At 42.8% G+C, this 10,164-nt stretch overlaps 1 non-coding gene across 1 annotated transcript; it reads right to left on the reverse strand.

Annotated features, from left to right (window-relative positions):
* Positions 1-1,074: 1,074 nt before the first annotated feature.
* On the reverse strand, positions 1,075-1,181 carry LOC120250845. Its single transcript, XR_005533178.1, has one exon. It is a non-coding gene; the product is annotated as a small nucleolar RNA R71 (small nucleolar RNA).
* Positions 1,182-10,164: the final 8,983 nt, after the last annotated feature.

The raw sequence follows: 10,164 nt of genomic DNA on the forward strand, positions 1-10,164 counted from the left end.
TGTTGAGACTGAGTGATTTCTCCGCCGGGACTTTGTAGGGGACTAGTACCGGTGACTTGGAGGCAAGGACCGGTTGTTCTTGGATTACATCGACTCATTAGACTCGGTTTAGAAGCATTTAGCGAATCGTGAGCTTTATGTTAGATCCTAGGGGGAGCATTGCCCGGATACCTCATCTTTATTGATTGAGATCTCCTTTACTCATTTTCTTGCTCGCTTGCTTGCTTATTAATTTTCTTGCAATTAGTTCATTCCATCATATCCGTTGATTTCGACTAGATAATTAAGAATTGGTTAATACTAATACTTCCGTTCCCTGTGGATTCGACTACCCACTCACCGGGGTAATTATTAGTTCGACACCCATGCACTTGCGGCATATGCACGCATATTCGGACGTGTCAAGTTTTTGGCGCCGTTGCCGGGGAATGGGATATTAGGAACGCTAGGACTTGGTTACTTTAGTCTTTCACATTTTCATTTTCTATTTCCACTTCACTTATCTCTTTCGCAGTTCTTATTGTTTCTTTTCATTGATTTTAACTACAGGTTATGACCCGAGCGAACCCTTCGACATTGGTTGAAGAGGATCCTGAAATTGAGCGAAGAATTCGTAGAAGGGGCAAGGAACCTGTGCAGGAACAGAATTTTCCAGCTGATATATAGGTTGAAGAATCTGAGAATATGGCAGAACAAGGGGGGCAACCAAGAACACTCTCAGATTTTGCTAGGCCTACAATTCGTGGGACACAATCGAGCATTGTTAGGCCACCGGTGGAAGCCCAGAATTTTGAGTTAAAGCCGGGTTTTATTCAAATGGTTCAACAGTATGCACAATTGAATGGGTTATTGGATGAAGACCCAAACAATCAAATTGAAAATTTCCTTGAAGTTTACGATATATTGAAGATCAATGGGGTCTCGGATGATGCAATCCGTTTGAGGGCTTTTCCATTTTCATTAAAGGGGAGAGCCAAACAATGGCTTCATTCATTACCAAGAGCCTCGATTACAACATGGAACGAAATGGCCGAGGCTTTCCTTGCAAGGTATTTTCCTCCGGGGAAATCGGCAAAACTTCGCAATGAGATATCATCATTTGTTCAAATGGAGCTAGAATCCTTATTTGAGACTTGGAAACGATTCAAGGACCTCTTGCGGAAGTGTCCACAACATGGGTTCCCCGAGTGGATGGTTATTCAATCATTTTACAATGGGTTGAACTTGAGTAGCAAAAAACTTCTTGATGCCCTGCAGGAGGAACATTGGGAAACAAGACTCCCGAAGAAGCCCCACAGTTGATTGAAGAAATGGGTTTGAATAGCTACCAATGGAATGTAAGAGACAAGAAGAAAGTGGTCGGACTCCATGAGATCGACGCGCTTACATCCTTGGCAGCCCAAGTAGAAGCACTGACCAAAAAATTGGACACTTTGACTTCATCAAGAGTAGCCGCAATCACAAGTTGTGATGGTTGTGGGGGTTCACATATGCCGTCGGACTGCCCTATCTCAATTACAACCTCAGCCCCAAGTGAACAAGTGGATTTTGTAGGAAATTCGGTAAGAGGACAAGGTAATCCGTATAGCAACACTTACAACCAAGGGTAGAGAAACCACCCAAATCTCTCGTGGGCCAATCAAGGGCAGCAAAAGACCACTGCCCCACCCGGATTTCAGCAAACACCTTCGATTCCAGAGAGAGTTTCAGAATTAGAAAGGGTTTTATCAAAGTTTATTCAATCAACCGACACAAGGTTCCAGAACATAGAAGCAACACTCCGCAATCATACCGCTTCTTTACATAATTTGGAGAATCAAGTTGGACAAATAGCAAAGTCATTGGCGGAGATACCTTTAGGAAGCTTACCAAGTAACACAGAGACTAACCCAAGGGAGCAGGTGAAGGCGATCACTTTGAGAAGTGGTCGAGAACTCCAAGAAGAGCTCATTGCTGAGAAAAATTCTAAAATTCTTCAAGCTAAAACATCCACTGGGAAGATTGCTGAATTTCCTCAGAAACTGCCAAGTGATAAGGTGCAAGATAACGAGAAGCGACCAGCTGTGTCACTCCCTTCATATACTCCAAGGATCCCTTATCCGGCGCGTTTGAAGAAAGACCAAGCTGATGTGCAAAACAGGAAATTTCTGGATCTATTCAAATAGTTACACATTAATATTCCCATTGTAGAGGCGTTATCTCAAATGCCTCGTTATGCAAAGCACTCTAGGGATTCCAAGAGTTGTATCTAACAAGAGGAAGATGGAGCAAAGTGTGGCTGTGGTGTTAGAAGGGAATTGTTCGGCAATGCTTCAGAAAAATCTGCCAAACAAAATGAAAGATTCGGGATGCTTTATCATACCTTGTGCAATCGGAGGTTTGGGGGAAGAAAAAGCTTTAGCCGATTCGGGAGCTAGTATTAATGTCATGCCGTACACTTTGTTTCAGAAATTGGGGTTAGGAGAGCCATGGCCAACCTGCATGACTTTACAGCTGCCCGATCGCTCCGTTCGTCATCCTCGAGGTATAATTGAAGATGTTTTGGTAAAGGTTGACAAGTATATTTTTTTCCCCGCAGATTTTTGTTGTGTTAGATGTCGATGAAGATGCGGAGGTTCCATTAATTCTAGGAAGACCCTTTTTGAGAACCTCCAAAGCTCTCATTGACATGGATGGAGGCGAGATGACATTACGCATTGGAGAAGAAAAGATCACATACCGTCTCGCCGAAGCAATGAAGCACTCTCTTGACTTTGATGATACTTGTTATTTTTTTGATGTCAATGATGAGATTTCTGATGAGTACCTGCAGGAATTTCTCAATCCAGATCCATATGAGGTGTGGGCAGACATTGATGAGGAGAACACAACCAATTGTGCAAAACAAGTCCTTAATGAACAACCTCAAGGAGGGTTTTTGGAACAGATTTTTCGCCGAGTCAAGAAGTCGAGACGTCGCCACCGAAAGTATTCCACCACACTTGGGGACAAGCACACAAAAGAAGAGCGCGACACTCCCTCATTCGGTAACATAGTCAAAAATTTCTCCTTGAGTATGAAGAATTTTTGTCCATCATGTGCGGAGGTTGCTAGGAAAGAGGTTTTTTTCATCTTTATGAGCCACCATGAGGTAAAAAGCAGTACGTCAAGCTAAGTGACGTTAAACAAGCGCTTCTTGGGAGGCAACCCAAGCTTTTTAATTAGTTTTTTTAAACTAAAAAAATTTAAATTCTGCAGAAATAAATTCATGAGTGTGTATCTTGATTAATTTTTGTTGATCACGGTGTTTTCGTGGAATTTTTTTTTTCGGTGATTTGAATTGTTGTTTATGTGAATAACATGGTTTAGGGTGAATTTGATGCGTAATGTTGAAAAAATTGGTATTAATTTGGAGTTTCGGGCACTCTATGGACTGTCAGCAAAAAGTTTGCAGTCCACATGGCCACGTGTAATTTTCACGCTGTCATGTACAGTACCCACACGGGGGTGTGGAAAATCCACACCCCCCTGTGCCTATAAAAATATGAAGGGGCACTATTCATCATCTTCTATTTTCAAAGAACCCTTTCATCTTCCACCTTTCACTCCAAGAAAACTCAATTTTTAATCTCTAAAACTAATTGTTTTCAACTCTTTGAAAGATTAGAGGTAATTTGCCGGAGTTTACACCAAGTTTTCTTCTCCGATTAGCTCCTGTAAGCCTTCACTCTCTTTTACCCTTTTCCATGTTTTTCAAGGTCATTTTCTTGGAGTTTTCTTGGTATTTTGATGATAGTTCTCATAGGAAATCATGCTAGACACTTGATCAAGGTATGAGAATGATTTTTGCGAAGCATAGGAGCCCAACTCAGTCGAAAACTCCGGAGTCCGGCGCCCATGCGGTCGCGCGGCTTGCCCACGCGACCGTGTGGGCTACACGCGCGCTGGCCGCAAGGCCACGAGGCCGTATGGATGGGCTACGCGGGAACGTGAGCCTGCGGCCGAGAGCCGCGCACCCAGCCACGTGGCCGCACGGTGCTGGCCGGCGATGCGCCCTGAGCCAACCACGCGCCCGCGTGGCTGGCCCGCGCGGGCGCGTGGTTGCGTAGGGCGCAGCTCGCGCGCCCGCGTGGCATGGCCGCGCGGGCGCGCGACTGCTCGGCTGAGCCAAGCACGCGCCCCCACGGGCGCGTGGCTTTCCCACACGCCCGCGTGGGCTGGAAACAAGGCCAGTTGGCCTTGTTTTTTACCCGGCTCGCTGTTCTCGCGCATGTGGTACCCAGTTTTACTGTATTCATGCCGAACTGATGTTTTTAAGTGCTTTCTTCACAGATTATGGCACCACGGACCAAGAGGTTAGCCCAGAAACGTTCTCGCCATGATAGGTAGCCGACCCCACTACCGGTAATCGAATTTCCTGACATCGTTCATCAGCAGCGGTTTGAGCGTCTCCAATACCTGAAGATTGGATAATCGCGTTTTATCGACTGGGATGCACTAGAGGACATTGGTATTGCTGAGGAGGTCAGAGCACTTGTTAGTGTTGGAGGTTGGGACCTTTTATTCTCCATTCAGGAGCCCGTCAGCCGAGATATTACCTTTGAAGTTCTTGCCTCATTTTCTTTTGACCGTGACTCAGTTGATATCAGTTTTGACGTTCCCAATGCCATTCGTTTCCGCGTTTTCGGTCAGCCGCATAAGATGTCTTTGACCCAGTTCTCGATATATCTCGGTTTATACGATCAGACCTACACTGATACTATCGAGTACACTGAGCTCCTCACCGATTATCCTTCTAATCTCACTCCGGGCCAGGTCTTCCATGATCTATGTGGTGGTCGTCAGTATTCCGCAGTCAGTCTAAGGCCTCATTGCTTACTCGACCGGCGCACAGGTATATCCATGCTGTTCTTAGCAGGTCCGTGACGAGTCGGGGATGGTACCTGGGTTCACTCAGTAGGACAGATCTGTTGTACCTCTACTCCATGATCCATGGAGCCCCTCTCCACTTAGGATATGTGGTTGCCGACTATTTTCGTCATCAGAGTGAGTACTTGAGATTGGGAGCATTGTTTATAGGACCCTACATCACTCGTCTTATGTTCAAGATGGGTCTTATCCGTTCGGTCAGAGGCGAGGAGAGAGTCAGTACTCCGGCACCATTGGGTTTGGCCACTCTCCGATTGATGGGCATTGTGCGCCGTACAGGCTCCAGTGGATATGCACTAGTAGAGTCGTTATCTGGGGACAATGAGGAGCCTGCTGAGGCTACAGAGGCACCACCTGTGGCCGAGCCCATAGTCACCGAGGCAGCACCGACAGCATCAGCTGATCTTGAGTCATCTTCCCCTCGAGTTCACGAGCGTCTGGCTCGACTCGATGCTGCCGTTGCTACCATTCTTGAGAACCAGGCACGGATTCTAGAGCATCTTGATCGTATTCAGCAGACTCTTGAAGAGGAGGTCTCCTCCGCTTTTGTGCCAGCACCAGCTCCAGCTACTGATGCTTGAGGCGTCATACTCATGAGACTGTTCTTTTAGTTTCTTGCTTTTAGTTGCTTTGTTAGTAGTATTTAGACTTCTGTACTCAGAAAGGCTTCACCTTCTGAGAGTTATCTTCTTGTCTTTCTTTTATGCTAGTATATGCTCTATTATGTTATTTGTCTGAACTCGTATTTTCTTTTACATTTTGTTGAGATTCAGTGAACCCCTTATATTCCGTGCAGATGGCCTTGAGAGTGAGGTGGATGGTGTTTTAGTCATAGACATGATCATGTGATGTTGTCACATGGTCGTGTAAGCTTCACAACCCATACAACAAGCCTATGAGTTAGACTTCACCAAACGATTAATGAGGTGTTCAGTGGAGTATTGTTTTAATTGCATTCCCACACACATTATGCTTTCATTGTTATTATTTTTATTGTGCTTGCATGCGTACATTGAGGATAATGTACATCTTAAGTGTGGGGGAGGATTCACCTTATACATGACTTTTACTTGTGTTTTCATGAGCATGCTCTTGTTGCCGATCGAGTGTTTCCTATCTCCGTATTCCCTAAACTCTATGCAACCATATTTGGTGTGAGGCGGGAGATTGAGGGATTTCTACACCGATACCTTGTAGGAGGTTAGAGATCCTTCGCCAGGAATTAGGGTTGGATCTATCCTTAGGAATCGGTTTCATTCTTAGGTGTCCCTAGAGCGTATTGCTGTCATATGGGGTGTGAGGTGTTGAGACTGAGTGATTTCTCCGCCGAGACTTTGTAGGGGACTAGTACCGGTGACTTGGAGGCAAGGACCGGTTGTTCTTGGATTACCTCGACTCATTAGACTCGGTTTAGAAGCATTTAGCGAATCGTGAGCTTTATGTTAGATCCTAGGGGGAGCATTGCCCGGATACCTCATCTTTATTGATTGAGATCTCCTTTACTCGTTTTCTTGCTCGCTTGCTCGCTTATTAATTTTCTTGCAATTAGTTCATTTCATCATATCCATTGATTTTTACTAGATAATTAAGAATTGGTTAATACTAATACTTCCGTTCCCTGTGGATTCGACTACCCACTCACCGAGGTAATTATTACTTTGACACCCATGCACTTGCGGTATATACGTGCATATTCGGACATGTCAAAGGCCATAAACCCCTCCAAAACCTAGCGAAAGCCTCTCCAAACCCTAGCCGCGTGTGCCTCCCAAGGTGGAGAAAAGATCCAAAAGATAGAAAAGATGATTCTGAAATCGGGCTAAAATCGTTACTTAAATAAGGCAGTGATTGGGCATCCACACAGGCATATGGAATTTCCACATGCCCGTGTGAATCTCTAATAAACTGATTTTCTGCGGTCTGTGAACAGTAATTGTTATAGTAAATTGCTACAGTATCTGCTATAGTACTCTACAAAAATACTCGAATCCACACTTTTCACTGAGGCAACTTAAACGGGCACATGTCTATGCTGTAGATTGTGTTCCATCTTCAAATAAAAGCACATTTGACGACAATCTTGCTAGCTTTACACAAGTCGGAACACATGAGTATGACTGCCTTTGTACCCCTCCAATTTGCATATTTTTCCTTGAACACCATGGAGGTTGGCACACCCTCACATGTCTATGAGCACAACTTGTGTCTTCATGTTTGTTCACTATAAGATTTCATCAACTAAGTGCACTGGTAATCTATTTTGGCTTCTTTCTTCTACATTTGTCTCAACAACCCTACATGCACAAAAGAACACAAATACACATGCATTAGAGATAAAATCTGAGAAAAGTAATGGTCATTGTAAGAAATGAATACTTTGTACTACTAATAAACAAGCACTTATCAGTGACTGCCATTGTAACCTTCCAACTTGTAACTAGACTTGGGCACTCTTGGAAGTTGGCACACACCCTCATGCGTATGATCACAACTCATGTCTTGACACTTCTTCCATGCAAGAGAATCCTCAAAATCTGCATTTATGACCTATTTTTGCTTCCTTTCTTCTTATACTTCCTCCATAACCCTGAATGCACAAAAGAACACAAAAACACACGAATAAGACGTAAAACTTGACAAAAGCAATGCACATTGATACTAAAACATACTCAATAACATCCATAAGCATGCACTTATCAAAAAACTTACAAATCCATTAAATAGTCAAGAAAATGGATGGGGAAGAAGAAGAGATGTGATTGTTGGTGTGGAGACATTTGAAGGTGAAAGGGCACAAAGATAAAAAGTTAGAGAAAGTACACCCTTTCAGATTTAAATGATCCACACGGGCATGTGGAATTTCCACATGCCCATGTATCTCCATAAGGCAAGCCATAGGGGCACTCACATGGCCATGTGGATTTTTTGGATGGTGTCAAAATTTTTGAACCAATTCGACATAGGCATGTGGAAAATCCATATGGCCATTTGATTCTTTGGATGGACAAAACAAGGACTGAAACAATCCACATGGGCATGTGGAAAGTCCACATCGCCATGTGTTTTGGATCACCAAAAAAATCTCTATACCCATTCACAAGGGCATGTGGAAAATACACATGCCCATGTGATTCCCTTTTTAGCATAGAAATTGTTTAGATTCTACTGAAAACACTAGAAACACATGGATAAGTTGCAGAAACTAAAATATTGCACATAGATGGCTAGAATCTTGACTAAAATCAAGGAAAACATGCTAATGTTTGCTACACACATTAATACATGAATTAACATCAAAAGATGATGATAAGCACTCAAGATTAACAAAATCAAACAAAATGACTACTTCATAGAATTATTTCTGCAGAATTAAAAATAGGAACTACAACTAAGGTAAACACTTGGGTTGCCTCCCAATAAGTGCTTGTTTTACATCATGAGCTTGACGTGCCTATTACTTACCTCAAGGGGTTTTATGAAGTAGAAATACAGCTTTGTCATCAGTACTCACCTCACCACCAATGTAAGGTTTGAGCCAAGGACCGTTCACTTTGAAAGTACCTCTATCTAGATGGGTGATCTCAATGGCTCCATACAACAATACTTGAGTTAAGGTGTACGACCTAAACAATCTAGAATTAAGTTTTCCAAAGAATAACCTTATTTGAGAATTGAAGAGTAAAACCGGATTCCCCAACTTGAAATCTTTTGGCATCACAATGTGTTCATAGCGCCATCTATGTATCCTTTATTTTTAAATTCTTACATTTTCATAGGTTGTCAACCTCCATTCATCCAACTTATAAAGGTAGAGCTTCTTTTGTTCTCTAGTTTGACCAAGATCAAAATTCATTGCCTTGATCACCCTGTATGCCTTGTGCTTAAGTTGATAATTTGAGGAGTTCCAAATTAGATGAAAAGTCTCTTTTGTGACTTGACCACAGTTCCAGCATCATTAGTAGGCAAGGCTTGGGCTTTGATCCACTTAGACACATAATCCATGACGAGTAGAATATATTAATTACCATTAGAGCTTGGAAATAACCACATGAAATCAATTCCCCAAATATGAAATACCCGCAAAGCTGCATCAGATTTGAACGCATTTCATCATGCCAATAAAGGTTTCACACTCTTTGGCAATTACCATAGCAGATAACAAACAGATGTACATCTTGAATTAAAGTTGGCTAGTAAAACCTAATAGCTAGTACCTTTTCAGCAGTTCTACTCAAAAACATAGTGACCCCCAACCTAAAGAATTTTTTAACCCCTAAAGTATAAACCCCTTTGGAAGAACTTTCCCTAATAGATAATTCAAAAAATCCGTGAACCATGGGGTTTCAACTGATGTCACAACCTGGACCTATACAAGTGCTATTAGGGGAAAGAGTCATTAATTTCATGGTTCGGTAACTCATTCCCCTCAATGCCTTCTAGTCCACACAAATGATCTGTAGCTACATTTTTTGGCACATCTCTTGCCTTTAATCTCCATATCAAATTCCAGCAAAAGTAAAACCCATTAAATTAATGATAACTGTCTTAATGTACGTATTTTAGTATATGTATTTGTTATTGTTAGCATGTACTTTTATAAGGATTGATGCCCGTTTTATGCTTAACCACGTATTTTTCGTATGGCATGAAAACGCCATGGAAGACACAGAGATACGATTTGGGTGGAAAAAGAGAAGAAAACCAGGTCACAATACTATAGCGTATTTACTGTATTACATTACTATAGCAGCGGCACTGTAACAAGATGATTTTCGAGGAAGGAATTGATCAAGGACATATGGCCTCAATGCTGCCTGGGATTTACCCTGGGATGAACACTGTAGTTAGAGAAGAGAAGTATTTGTTTGAAGGCATACTGCCTCAATGAGGCCATGATTGACACCAGGATTAATTTTTGCTTGGTTCATACTGCCTTAATGAGGCCGTCATTGACCCCCTCATAGACCCCATCATAGACCCCCTCATTGACCCCGTATGGATGGCTTTTGGGGGAGTTTTCAGTCTCATTTTGAGCCACATACGACCTCCATACTGGGGGTATGCTTGCGGGAGGTATAAGAGAGCATTTGGAGGGTTCTCTTGAAAACTTTTTTGGCAGCCAACACTTGGGAGAAAGAAGGAGGAGAATGAAGACATCTTTAGAGAGCTTTGCTTGAGGCTTGGAGGTGATCAAGGGCTTGAACAGCTTCATCATCAAAGGAGGAGGAGAATTTAGCATTCATTGGGCTAGAGGAA

Source organism: Dioscorea cayenensis, chromosome 19, assembly GCF_009730915.1.
Source record: "Dioscorea cayenensis subsp. rotundata cultivar TDr96_F1 chromosome 19, TDr96_F1_v2_PseudoChromosome.rev07_lg8_w22 25.fasta, whole genome shotgun sequence".
In the NCBI taxonomy this organism is placed as follows: Eukaryota; Viridiplantae; Streptophyta; class Magnoliopsida; order Dioscoreales; family Dioscoreaceae; genus Dioscorea; species Dioscorea cayenensis.